The sequence below is a fragment of the Strix uralensis genome, chromosome 17 (assembly GCF_047716275.1).
Source record: "Strix uralensis isolate ZFMK-TIS-50842 chromosome 17, bStrUra1, whole genome shotgun sequence".
NCBI classification, from domain to species: domain Eukaryota; kingdom Metazoa; phylum Chordata; class Aves; order Strigiformes; family Strigidae; genus Strix; species Strix uralensis.
In genome coordinates, this window is record NC_133988.1 from 4,871,483 (window position 1) to 4,884,306 (window position 12,824).

At 53.5% G+C, this 12,824-nt stretch overlaps 1 protein-coding gene across 1 annotated transcript in view; it reads left to right on the top strand.

Moving 5' to 3' along the window:
• Positions 1-659, top strand: part of RBM19 (RNA binding motif protein 19) — a 72,403-nt gene extending 71,744 nt beyond the window's left edge. Inside the window, exon 25 of the mRNA XM_074887387.1 lies at positions 240-659. The gene's annotated coding sequence lies outside the window, so the exon portion shown is untranslated. The remainder of the gene's footprint in view (positions 1-239) is intronic.
• Positions 660-12,824: the final 12,165 nt, after the last annotated feature.

Below are 12,824 nucleotides of genomic sequence, written 5' to 3' on the forward strand. Positions count from 1 at the left end.
CCATCCCATTTCTTACCTCCCTCCTGCCTGTGTGCATCCGTATTCATGGGAAGTGCCCCAGCATCTCATCCTCTCCCCGGGCTCTCATCCCGCTGGAGTAGCCGGCCATGCCCGGGATGGAGCTGGGCACTTTGTGTCCCCCCTGCCTGGCAGCAGAGTGCTCGAGTCCCCCTCACTGTCTCGCCAGCAGTGGCAGGGAGCTGCTACGTGGCATTAATTTTTTTTTTCCATCTTCTCAGGTCTCTCGCTAATGGATGGAGAGGGAGAAGCCTCCGCCGGGGACTCTGCAGCCAGCACACTTGTTGCCAGAGGAGTCCACTCGTCCTGTGCACCTGAGGGCTGATTTATGCCGTGCATCCAGGTCTCAGTATTCCCAGCCTCTTAAACAGACCTTGCATTCGGAGTGGGAAGAAGAGCCCTTGTCTGACGGTGGCTTCTGCCTGAGAATCGCTTCTTAAATCCGGGCAGGGATGTGATTCCCCTCATCTCAGCCACCGCCCAGCCTGGTGGCACAGAAACTTGGGAAGATGGGCACTTCCCCTGCTGACCCCAGGGACTCCGGCAGAACCTGCTCTTAATGTCCGAATTAAATGATAATTTCTGTACATTAAAAACCACGCGTGTATTTTAAGAGTTTTCCAAACTGAGTCACATCTCAGGTTTGTTTGGATTTGTTTGTTTAATACATATTCACCACAGCTAGGTAGTTATTTTGGTCTGATAGGGAGATAAGCATATTTTAGGAGGAAGGCCTGGGGTTTGTTGCGTTCGGCTTTGTGCCTGTGTCATTTCTGTCCCCGCTCTCAGGCAATCGCCTCCCGTCTCTCCCTTCCCGGCTTTCAAAGGGAAAGAGGCTTTGCTTTTCAACCAGGGTACCGCTTTACATATGTACGCAGCTGATAAAGTATTTTCACTTCGCCCCTTTCCCCTCTGGGAATCGCTGTCTTACGGCAAAACTGTTTTGTCTGACAAGGGCTGCAACAGATTACACGTGTTGGCTGCAAACACAGGGCCTTTTTTTTTCATTTTTTTTTTCTTTTTGAGAACCGCATACCTTTAAAAAAAAAATCTCTATCTCTGCACTGCCATGGCGAACTCTGCCTTTTGCCTCGTGTCCCCAGGAGCAGCCCCATGTTCAGATTTCCTTGTGGCATCAGACCTCCCGGGGTGATGCATCTCTCTGGGTTGTGTGTCCAGATTGGTTTTCTCACGTGAGCTTAATTTGAGCCTGAATTCTCAAAAATGCTGCTGATTCTGTCAGGGCTGAGCATTTCAGTTGGTCTGGCCTGGGATCTCGGCTGTGGTTTGGGGCGGGATTTCTAGCGACCCCTTGGCATCAGCATCTGCAGCATCCACGGAGGTCAGTGGGACTTGGAGGAACGATGCCCTCGTACTGCTGAGGACCAACTGCTGAGTTTCACGCTGGCAGCTGCAGCAGGGAACCACGTGTGATAGACTTGGTGACTCAGGGACATGCAGGACACCCCTTTCCAACCCAAATGTGGGCCATAGATTTCTCCCATCTTCTCTTAACTGGGAGCCAGCTGGGAAAGGTGTGGGATCTGCTTTTCAAAGAGGTTGTTCAGGCATTAAAAACCTTAAAATCCTTGGCTGAGTCTAGCAGGAGAGGAGCAGACAAAACGCCTGCCCAGGAAGGGGGTCCGGCCCCTGGATCCATCTCCTGAGCTGCCCCTTCCAGAAATGTCCCTTGTCTTCCCAGCAAGGAAGCCTTTCCCAGAGGGGAAGGGCTCGGAGAAGGTGATTTTAGGCACCAAGGAACAAGGGAACACCAGGGTTCACTGATGTTTCACTGTTCAAAAGCTGCACACTAGGGCCGAGACGTGCCCAGATTTCAGAGGGAGAAAAATAAGGACTCTCTGCCATATCTTAGAGAGGGCACCCAGAGCTGGAGGTGCCTGAGGATGCCTTGGAGGAGAGGAGCTGTTCTGTGCAGCGCGTGTGCTCAGCACTAACTGATCTAGGCGGTGTCTTGCATGCTTTAAAGGGAAAATACAAGATGTTTAGCGATGTGAATGAAGAATTAGGGTACGTCACTCTCGATGGAAGGCAGCTCAGGAGAAAGCTGTCCTCCACAAGGGATATTAGCTGGGGGATGACATCTGAGACGGGGAACCCATACGAGATGCCATGGAGAAGCGTGACCTGCTGAAAGCGTGAGGTTAAGATGCAGAGTTCAATTTGTCTCCAAGCAAACTGAAACCAGAAACCCGTCCTTTTGCACTGAGTTTTGTGTCGCAGAGGACCCGTAGTCACAGCAGGGTGCCTGGCAGGGATCCGGGGGGGCGAGCAGATCTCCCTGCACCACCGCTGAGGAACTGCCTGCTCCCAAAGAGTTCTGGTGACCCCAGCACTCAGCATACTGAACCTGGGCACCATCCACGAGTTGTGTCACCTCCAGGGCTGCTTAGATCCAGAGAGAAGCTGTTGCCTCAAGTCAGGAGCTTTCACTGTGGTTTCTGGGGGAGAAGGACCCACCAGCAGTACAGTCTGACTCCAGACTGAGGACACCGTCCTGGGCACCTTGTGGATGGGCATTTTCATGCCCGAGATCACCCAGAAGTCATGTGGAGCCTGACCTGCTCTTCTCCAAGTTAGTGCTCTCTCTTATTTTTCCCCATCTCCACCTCTTCACCTGTGAAATCCCAACAAAGCAACAGGTCCAGGACCAGGGAATACTTCGCTTCCCCTGAGTGGTCTGTGGAGATAATTAGCTGTGTGCTCTCTTGGCTGAAACCCACCGTGGCTGCTCTGAGCAAAGGGAGCCTGAGGCCCACAGCATCGATGGGAATGGATGGGGGAGAGCCACGAGTGGAAAATACACAGAAGGAACAAGCTGAGACCAACCTTTGCTGCGGCGTTAGCGCAGGTTGGGGTCAGCCACCAGCCTGGGCTGCCTCTTCTCCTGGTCTGTAATTGTCCCTCACCCCAAGGCCTTTCAGTTGTGGGGACATCCTTTTTGCTCTCAGTGCCTTTTCCAGCTTCTCTGTGCCCCGGTTGAACCGGGGACGGACACTGCATCCTCTCCTGCAGATGCGGGCATAGCTCTGGTTTATACCGTGACGTAGCGATGATTCTGCTTGGTCCTTTTCCCAGTCTTACCCATTTTTTCCCGATAACTTCTGGCCTTCAGCCTCCTGTTGTTTCACCCCACTCCTGTTTCTTACAGAGCCAAGTCTGATGGCCTGGAGCTGCTCCCAGCGGTCATGGGGCACACGGCGGGTCACTGCCAGTGGTTCAGCCCAGGGCAGCTGCCTGCTGTGTGGGGTGATGCTGCCGGTCCGGGCAGAGCCACCCACACCCCAGTGCCTCTGCAGGGTCTTCACAGGGCTGGAAACGTCCTGGTGCCCACAGGCAGCCCATGGCACTCCATAAACCGCCTGCTCCGGTCGCACTGTAATGCCTGGATAACTAAGAAGTAATTAGTGCCGCTTGCTACAGCGAGTAAAACCCAAATGTCAAAGAACAGCAAAGCTATTAAGACCTGTTTTTACTGCACGCTTGCAGCCAAACTCTGTGTGTGTGTGTGTGTGCTGAAATCTGGGGGGATGGATCTGGCCCCGAAGCACTGGGCAAAGTCCCTTTCCCTGGCTGTGCTGCTGACCTCACAGGTCATTCCCTGCTCCTTGCCTCAGTTTCCCCTCCGTCCCCTCTGTAAGGGACCTGCCAGGCCCCACATGGGGAAAACCACGTAGTTGTGTAGATGGGAGAGCCCAGATCCCGCCCCGGGGGGCACAAGGCAGGGTGGGTAAGGACAGCTCAGCAGCTGGGGGGAACCTTCTGCTCCAGTTTAGATCTTAAAAATCACGTGAGCTGTAATGAGCTGAAGGGCTGTCCCTGCCTGGGTACCCCCATGAGTGCTCCCAAAACCTGCATCTTGATGTCACATCCAGGTTTTTGGGGAGCAGGCAGGGGAGCAGGCAGCTTGGCTGGGTGCAGGCAGGGCAGTGGGTCCCGCAGCAGGACCACGATGCACCAGCCTGCTTCCCGTCCCTGCACCAAGCAAGAGAGGGAGAGAGCGAGGGAAAGCGGGAGGGAAAGGACATGTCAAATCAATCATATTTAAACAAAAGCCTCTTCGGCCCAAGGGCCCTTTTAAAAGCTGCTTATTTAATTAAAAGTCCCATTTTCCATATTTATGGCCTTTATTCAGTTAAATATTAACCGCCTGGGCCAGGGCTGGTTTATTCTTTGGGAAGAGGCAGTGTTGGGAGGTTCATTAGGGGTTTATCAGGCAGCCGAGGCGCCCAGCAGATGGGTGGATGGAGGGATGTGGGACAGCACACGTGGGCTTGTGCCGGTGCCCAGGGACTGCAGGGATGACACTGCCACCAGCCCGGCTCTTTGGGGCCATCCCCCATCACCTTCTGGCAGGGTGCAGGGAAATGGGGTTAAAAATAGGGGAATTGGGACTGTTGGGATGGTGTGAGAGATTGGCAAGCACAGCGTGTGATGTCATATCAGCTCCTGTAGGAAGCAGCCTGAAATCCAACTGCCAGGCACAGCTTATCCCCCCAGCACGCCTAAATTGCGGAAGAATAATCATAAAAACACCCCAATTTTGCTGTGGGATCATGGGACTATCACTGGCTCCTGGTCAAACCCTTCCCAGGGCTGTGGAAACAGGACTGTTCTCCCCAGGGACATTATTGCCAGCATCTCAGCGGGAAATCCTTGCTGGTGTGTGACAACCACGGCTGTGCTGGACCCAGCTTGGCTGGGTTTTGTCAGCTCCCAGCTGTGCAGGACCTCACTGAAGGTTCATCAGCCAGCCATGGTGTTGATGCACCAACCTGGCATTTGGAAGCTGGAGGCAAGGATTTCCGTGGGGGTGGAGATGGACCTTACCGGTAGACACAGCTTGGAGGAGGGCCAAAGCAGCACAGCTGACTGCAATGAGTTGGCAACACCTTCAGAAGGTGCGGGAATGAGGGGAACCTTAAGCTTATATATGCTCCTCTCGAGGGGAGGGGATGAGATGTGGCTCCTGGGGTTGAGTTGTTGGTGCTACAAGGAGAAGCAGCATCTCCTGGCCACGAGGGCAGCAACAAGAGTGAGTGGAGTGACCACCATGTCAAGGAGAAGGTGCTGAGCTGGGGAGAGATGGGGCTGAAGACTTTGTGTGTAGGTGGTGGCCATGATTCAGCTCATGCTGTGTGAGGTACCTGTGCTCTTTGCTGGTGAGTGTTCTCCTTGTGGTTATTTTACCCCGCTGTGTCAGACGGGTGCTTGGCTCAACATGGCTGGGACCTTAGTGAAAACTGCCTGATGATTTGATGATGTCTAACTGCTTCAACCTACTTCTCCTTGTTTCTGTGTAAGTAGTTGCCCTGCTTGGTTGGGTAGTTTGCAGATCATTATCAAGTGGCTCTTGTATGTAGTTTCACAAGGCAGCAGTGAAGCAAGAGAGTTGACCTGGGCTTCATAATTTTGCTGGAAGCAGGGCTGATTGAGAGAACTTGGCCATGTAGCTGTGGGTCTGGAGCTGGCTCAGGAGCACCACTCACAGACCAGCCTAAATGGAGAGGCGGTGAGTTGGAAGGTATCGTAGGCTAGAAGCTTCTCTGCACAAAGGTGGTCTTCCTCCATGTGCTGCTTGTTTTCCTCCAGTAGACCCACAGGCAGCATTTGCAGCACAGAGCGATGGCTTTGAGCTGCCACCATCAAGGTGAGCCTCTCCAAGGGGAACACCACGGAGCGGGGGTCAGCCATGCTCCAGAAGGTGTCTATGGCCCCTTCCCTGGGCAGGCCCCAGTGCTCACCCCTGCCCTGGGGCAGGCCCTGGCAGTACAAGCTGCAGTGTCCTCTTGCAATGCAGGATCCTGCAGGACAACCCGGTTTAGATGTGCTGGGAGATGCCCTGGGGAGGGAAGGTCTCCTGTGAAAGCTACAGGAGAGTGGAGCTCACCCAGACAGACACAAAAGCTTGTTCTGAACTCTGTCCACCCTTGTGCCCTTATTTTTGGAAGACAGCAAGTAGCCCTGTGCAGCCCCATGTCACCCTGTCATGCCAGGTACCACCATGCCAAGGCAGGGAAGCAGTGGGAGTGGGATGATGGGACCATCTCCCCCTCCACCTTAGCATGGTCAACACAAACCAAAACCCTCCTTTTCCTCCTCTCCATCAAAAATAACACAACACCGACCAGGCAGCAGAGCCCAAAGGGGACCCTGCGCTGGGAGGGTAGTGCTGGCAGGGCAAGGAATGAAACGGAGACGGCGATTTCCTCCAGGGAGGGGGGGGTGGCTGGTTGGGAGGGGGGGGGTGGCAGGAGAGGGAGAGACACCGGGTTATCAGAGAAGTGTGAAGACAATAATGCAATCTGACATTTCTGAAATGAGACCCCCCGGTTGCCCTGGCAACGGCTCACGTGGGACCAGCTCCCGGGAGACGGCTCTGAGATGTGCTATAAATGATGTTTGATTAGAATTTAAATCATTTAGGCGGAGAGAAGATAGGCCTTTTGTCAGCGCGGGGACCCGCAGGGGTCAGCCACCCAGCAGCTGGCTGGGCGCGCGTCGGCCCCGGGCAGCGCGGGGACCGGGGCGAGGGGTCGCCCGGGGGGGTGATTGCTCCTGCCCTCCCCTCCACTGGGGGGGTACTGACCTTTCCAGCCGGGAGAAGAGGGAGCTTGAGGCCAAAGCAAACACGACAGGGGAGGAAGATGCTGCATCCGAGCCCTGAGAAGGTAGCTGGCATCTCGACAGCATCACTTGAGTTTTGTGTTTTTTCCCAGCTGGTGCAAAGCCACTGAGATCCTTCCATGGCTTCCACCAGCTGAGAACCTGGCCCTTGGCTTTTTCAGTGCTCTAATTAAGATAATAACACTTCAGAATCAATTCTGCCTCCCTAAAATTTTCCTTAAGGAGCAAGGAATGAAGCATGTTACTACCTCCAAGTGGAGTGCCCTTCCCAGGTGAGATGGGCCCGGGTTGCCTTCGGGGATGGGTCCGGGTTCTCCCTACCACCTGCAGACCATGGCCCAGGTAAGCTCTCCAGCATCCAGCCCTGTGTAGAGGAGCTGTTTGGGGCAGGAATCTCGCTGGACAACTGTACACTGGGCATTTCTTGCTCTTTCCAGCTCCTTGATGCATGCAGTGAAGTCCTCTTTGCTGTACAAAGTCTTCCTTGTGATGAAATATTTTTTCTGGCACTGGGGACTTGGAGGACTTCACGCATGGAGCAACGGAGATTGAGATGGTGTTGGCAGCCATGGTTTATGTTCCTGTCGTGCCAAAACTGCAGTTACTGGGTTTATTGAATGAGGTCTTCAGATGGTGGTAATGAAATGCAGGGAAGTGTCAACTCAGGTGCAAGGTCTTTGCTTTGCTGCAGCCTCTGGGTGCAAAGGGGTTGTGGTTCACTCTTGTTCTCAGCCACTGAGCACACCGCTTGGATTAGCCCAGTCTTGTTCATCCAGTTCAGTTAGAAGGTGAATTAAAGGCATCTGGACCTTCTTCTGAGGTCTCATGAGTGGTGTGCAGAGACAGCCAGGAGGCAACCTCATTTCAGGAAGGCTGACTCCTTTGGAGAAGGCTCCTGCACTGCCTTGCTCTCGTTATCTACCCACAGGAGATGGCTTGGTTGCATTGGGTGGGCAGGGACTTCTTGAATGACCGCTGCAAGTTCAGGTGTTGTAGACTGACAGAGGCTGGGAAATGCTCCATCAGCTGAGCGTGGGACCTCCATCACCCTGAGCCTGGCCAAGGTGCTTCACCAGCCTTCCTCAGGGAGGGATCCAGTATTGACTCCTTCCACCGAGCATCCTGCCATCAAGTCAGCTGGAGAAGCTGTTTATTTGCTTTAATATTAACAAGCCTGAGCCCTGGCCTGAGATTGGTGAAGAAAAGTGGCTGATTTCTCAGCTAGTGGGAGAATGGTGTTAAAAGCAAACCACCAACTGGGCACACACTTTCTTCTCGGAAAATTTTTAAATTGCTTGCTCTTTAATGCCATGGTTTAGGTTCAATGAATCTTTAGAGCTTGCTTTTCAACTTCCTGAAAATGCCATCTGATCATGAAATTAGAGCTAAACTAATAAGTCTCAACAAATATTAATCTAATGAATTTAGCTTCTTTCTGTTTGTGGACCAGCAAAGAGGGAATTTCAATGTTCTCATACGTATTAATTATTTGAATGTATTCAACAAACCTTTCCTAACTGCTTTAAGCGTTTGGCTTGGTCATGAATATTCTAACTCCAAGGTTTGTTTCTCAGTTGTGATCACCCTACAAATTTAACTACAGTTGCCCATCTGTTTGGGCAAACGATTCAACCGAGGGCAGCGTGGGTCTCGCATGCAAGTTCTGAGCTTTGAGGTAGGCTTTCTGTCTTCTGATGGTCTTTCATCTCAGATGGACTCCCTGAATTTCTGCAGGATGAATGAGGTAGGATGGAGAATGTTGCAGAATTAATCAGATTTTGGATCTGCAGGTTTCTTGGTGGTGTTTGCTGGGATGAGGGATGTGCAGGGCTTGGCCTAGTGGCTGGAAGATGCTCCTTGATGGGTGGCTTTGGTGGGCCTCACCATGATTATAAAATCACTGATGAGCATCTGTGGTGTCTCCAGCAAAGTCTGTGGCGTTGCACTGAGTTGTTGGGGTTCGCTGCCTTATATTACAGTCAGAGTGGTGTTGAGGTATTCCTTAAACGAGCAGCACAGCTCTCATCCGGGCTGCTCCCCAAACTACATGAGCAAGCTGGGAGCTTTGCCAGCAGCCAAATCACGGGTCCTGTGCTTGTGTACAGCTGCGGAGCCAGCGTGGCTAGGTGGGCTTGAGTGGGTCGGACCAGGAGTACAGAAACGTGGTCAGCTGGAGTCCTCCCCCTTTCATAGCTCTGCCTCTGCAAATGAAATGGGGTTTGGAAGTTAGAGACTTCCTGGGCAAGATCCCTGCTTGCTTCCTTGAGCACCCAAGGGGCAGAGCGGTGCTGTTCCTCACTGCGTTGGAGCATTATTTTAATTAATAGGTGCTTTGCTCAGCTTTGGAGTGTATCTTCTGGGAGAAAGCCTGGGTGGATGGCAGCAGAGCTGCCCAGGGGCCTGCCAAGGCTCGGGCAGGGGTCCAGAGGGCTGGCACTGAGGAGCTCATAGGGCTGGACTTTCTTCCTCCAGCCCCTCCTCTGGAATCTGTGCACCCCCTGCTCGGGGAAAGGGACTGGTTTGGCTTTGAGCTGGTGACGCGTGGTGTTGGGAGGCATGTGGGCAGGAGATGCTGTGCAGGGCCAGCTCTGGGCCCCAGCTGCAGCGCTGGCAGTGAGACCCCTTTAATTGGCACATGCTGAAAGTGCAAACCCGTTACAGGAACGGGCTTGTCGCCGGCAGGTCCACGCCTGCCGTGCCGCACGGGGAAGGTGTCCTGCAACTCTGCACGTCTCTGTCACCCTCTTCACGCTGGGTTAGAGCTGCTGCAGGTCTCCAAACCCTACAGTGGAGGTGGTCAGCAGAAAAGTCAATGTTGTGTGCAGGAGCCCAGAACCTGCCCTTCACTTGCTGGGGCTTTACTGGCTTGTTCAGGCTGAGGATGGAGGTTGCACAAATGTGTTGCTTTTTACCTTAACACTGGATTGATTGGGTTTGTGATAGGGTGGTGCTAACTGGCAGTAGGCAAACAGCAGGCTGGCTGTCCTCTTGCATCACCCAGGAGACGTGCAGGGCTCTGGAATGGACTTTGCTGATGTCCAGCCCTGGGAGGCTTGGAGGGCCTGGGGATGCACAGAGAGGGTGTTTTAATAGCAACTGGCTGCAAAATGGGATCTGCGGCTCCCTTTACAGTCCGTGCCTCCATCCAGAGCAGGAGCGCTGGGACAGGCAGGTAACCTGCCTCTTGTCTGAGTGCTCAGTCCAAGGGTTTGGGCCACAATGGTGTAGGGGAAGGATGCTCAGGACCTGCCTCTCCTCCTGGGGACTCTCAGGGTGCTCTGTAGGCTCAGAAATGCCTCGGGCACCCCTGTTCCCTGCCACAGCCAGCTGTGCAGCCCAGTGCTAGTTCAGCAATCTGGGTGCTCCCTCATCAGGAGCAGGACCAGGCATAAGGGACCTAGGAGAGATGATGACCCATCTTAGCAGACTTGCAGCTTGGTGAAGGGTGCAGAGATAACTCAAACCACAGCAGGTTTCCCCTCTCAGTGCTCTCCTATGGCTGCTGATATCGCTTACCCTGTTGCCTCTCATCTGTGTCCTGAGCTGTTAGTGCTCAGCTGGCATGGTGGCATGGCAGCCCTAAACGCTCTGTACCCTAAAGTCCTCTGGCACCGTGTCCTGGGCAGGTCTGCCCCTCTTGTGCTGAGCTGGCTGCTGATGTGCTGTATAGAGCTGTTCCCTCCTCTATGGGGGGGCAAGAGTTGCTCATCAGTCCTTTCAGGGAAACAGCCTGACACGTAAATCTTGAAATTCCCCTTAATGGTGTTTGGAAAGCACCCCCCTCTCCCCTCCCTCCAAATCAAACCACTTGGCTGGGCACTGAATGAGGGTTAATCACGGGCAGCTTGCCCTGCAGCTGGATGGGACTCAGTTAATCGTGGTATTTCAATCATGCCACAGGAGCTCCTCATTATAGTAATTTTTCCTGACCCTTTTGTTAGTGCTGGTGCAGGTTTCTTTGACCCCTGCTAGCTCTCCCCAAATAACACAGGGGACATTTTGCTTTCTGCCTTTTGCCTGGAGCCAGGCTGGGTGGGGAGGACAAGTCCCAGCCCGGTGCTGGGGGACAGGCAAGCTCCTGCCATGGTGCCAGAGATCCTGCAGTGGATGTGGTGGCCAGCATGGGTCAGGGATGCTCTTCTGCACCCTCCATCTCCTGCAAGTCCTCCTGCCTTGTATGACTGAATTGGACAGGCTTGCTGGACAGGCCTGTGACCCCAGTCAAGGGACACAAACCATGGTGTCTCCCTGATTTCATGCACATCTCCTGCTCTCCATCCTATGCAGAGGGCTGTGAAACCTGGTGGGTGGGAGAGACAGAAGAGAGTCACCGACATGCACACGGTCTTGTGTCATGCTCTGCCCTGGTAGAGCATCTCCAGGATGCTTTAGACAGTTCCTCCTGCAGCATTCAGCCTCCTTCATCAAAATACTTGAAATGAAAAACTTCTAGCCTAAGTCCTGCCCCATTTCCTTTGAAGGCCTCATCTCAGGCTGTGGTAGCACATTACAAATGGCATGTCCAGGGCTTCCCCCATCCCTCAGCCTGCCTGATAGTGTGGGCATGATGGGTGGGAGCTTGTGCAGGTTGGTGGGCCTGGGCCTCCCTGGAGAAACCCTTCTCATTCTCCTCACAGGACGTGAGAACCCTCAGTGGGGGAAGGTGTTTTTCTCTTCACCAGTTCTCCCATATGCTGGTGGAGCCCAGGACCCTCCTCCAGAGTTTGCAGCCCCGCTGCTGTAGGGCATCCTGGAGTGGAGCAGGTCCATGTGCTGATGAGGAGGACTTCAACCTGAGTCCCTGAGGGATGGCATGACAAGTGTGTCAGAAGTGGCTTTGGTAGCTAGATAAAGCTCTGTTGTGTTTTCCCCAAGTGAGATATTGCCCAAAATGCAGCAATCTGCCTCCTCCAGGGAAACATGCTTTCTGGTCCCCACCACTGGCCTGGCAAGCCACCAGCTCTCCCTGGGAGCTCCCCTTGCAGAAATGGTTCCTTTTAGATGAGGATGGGAGGAAAAAGTAGCTGGTTTTGGTTCAGACCAAAAGTGAATTAAACATCTCCGATGGATCCACCGCCAAGCTTTGAGTCACTTGACAAAAATGCAAAACTTGTTATTTTTTGTTGTTCTCTTGCAGCACCTTGCTTTCAGGGCTCACCCTGTCCCTGCAGCATGGGGTCCCTGGGGACGCTTCCCTGGGGTACCACCTGCACCAGCCCCTGCACCCTCCTGGGGTGCTGGTCCCTGGCAGAGCATCGAGGAGCAGGTTCCTGAGCTGAAGTGGCCCAAGGTAATAAAGATAGATACAGAACGGACATAAAACTAAATATATTGCTGTGTCTGATTAAAGACAAATTATTTTTGGCAAACGTTACTGTTCCAGCAGGAGCATCACAGGAGCACTCACTTTAGCACTCCTGGGAATATTTTTAAATTTCCTTTTAGGCCTTCAGTTTGATATTTAAAACACTCACCCAGTCTGGTGCACCCCTCCATGGGAAAGGTCACCTGGGGCTGGGGGACGGAGGCAGCCCTTGTCACCTCCCTCTGCCCTGTGGCACCAGCCATTCCACTCTTTCCTCACCTGTAACATGGGCATGGGGAGGGGGAAAACCTGTGTTTGCAGCTCAGCTAATGTTTGAAGCGTCCACTAAGGCTGGGCTGGCTGTGGAGAAGGTTTTCCCAAGGGGAAAATAAGCGTGCAGGGAACTGGAGAGGTCAGCAGCTTGGATTTTAACACAAACGTCTTGTCTTTGGGAGGGGGAGTTGCAGGGTGTGGTGGTCTGGCCTTGGGAAAACCTGATCCTTGGCAACTGTCACAGATGGCTGAGAGATGATGCTGTTACACTATGGCTTTCCTGCCATCACTGCTTTTTTGAAGTTTGTATCTTGGGGAACCCCCTCTGCTTAGACACAGTGGGGGGGAAAATCCAGCACGAGTACTGGGGAGAGGACCCTGGGGGTTAGCAAAGGGGCAGCCCCTGGCTTGGCTTGCAGCAGGGAGCTGGCTTTGGTGGAGGGAGCAGTGTTGGAGACTGAGGGGGATGTTGCTGGGAAGGGTTTGTTCAGTTATAACACATGGTCCTACCACAGCTGGGGGAAGAAGCTCTGTGCTCCCCAAATCTGCAAACCACCTTTGCAGAGATGAGAGGTCCCAGCTC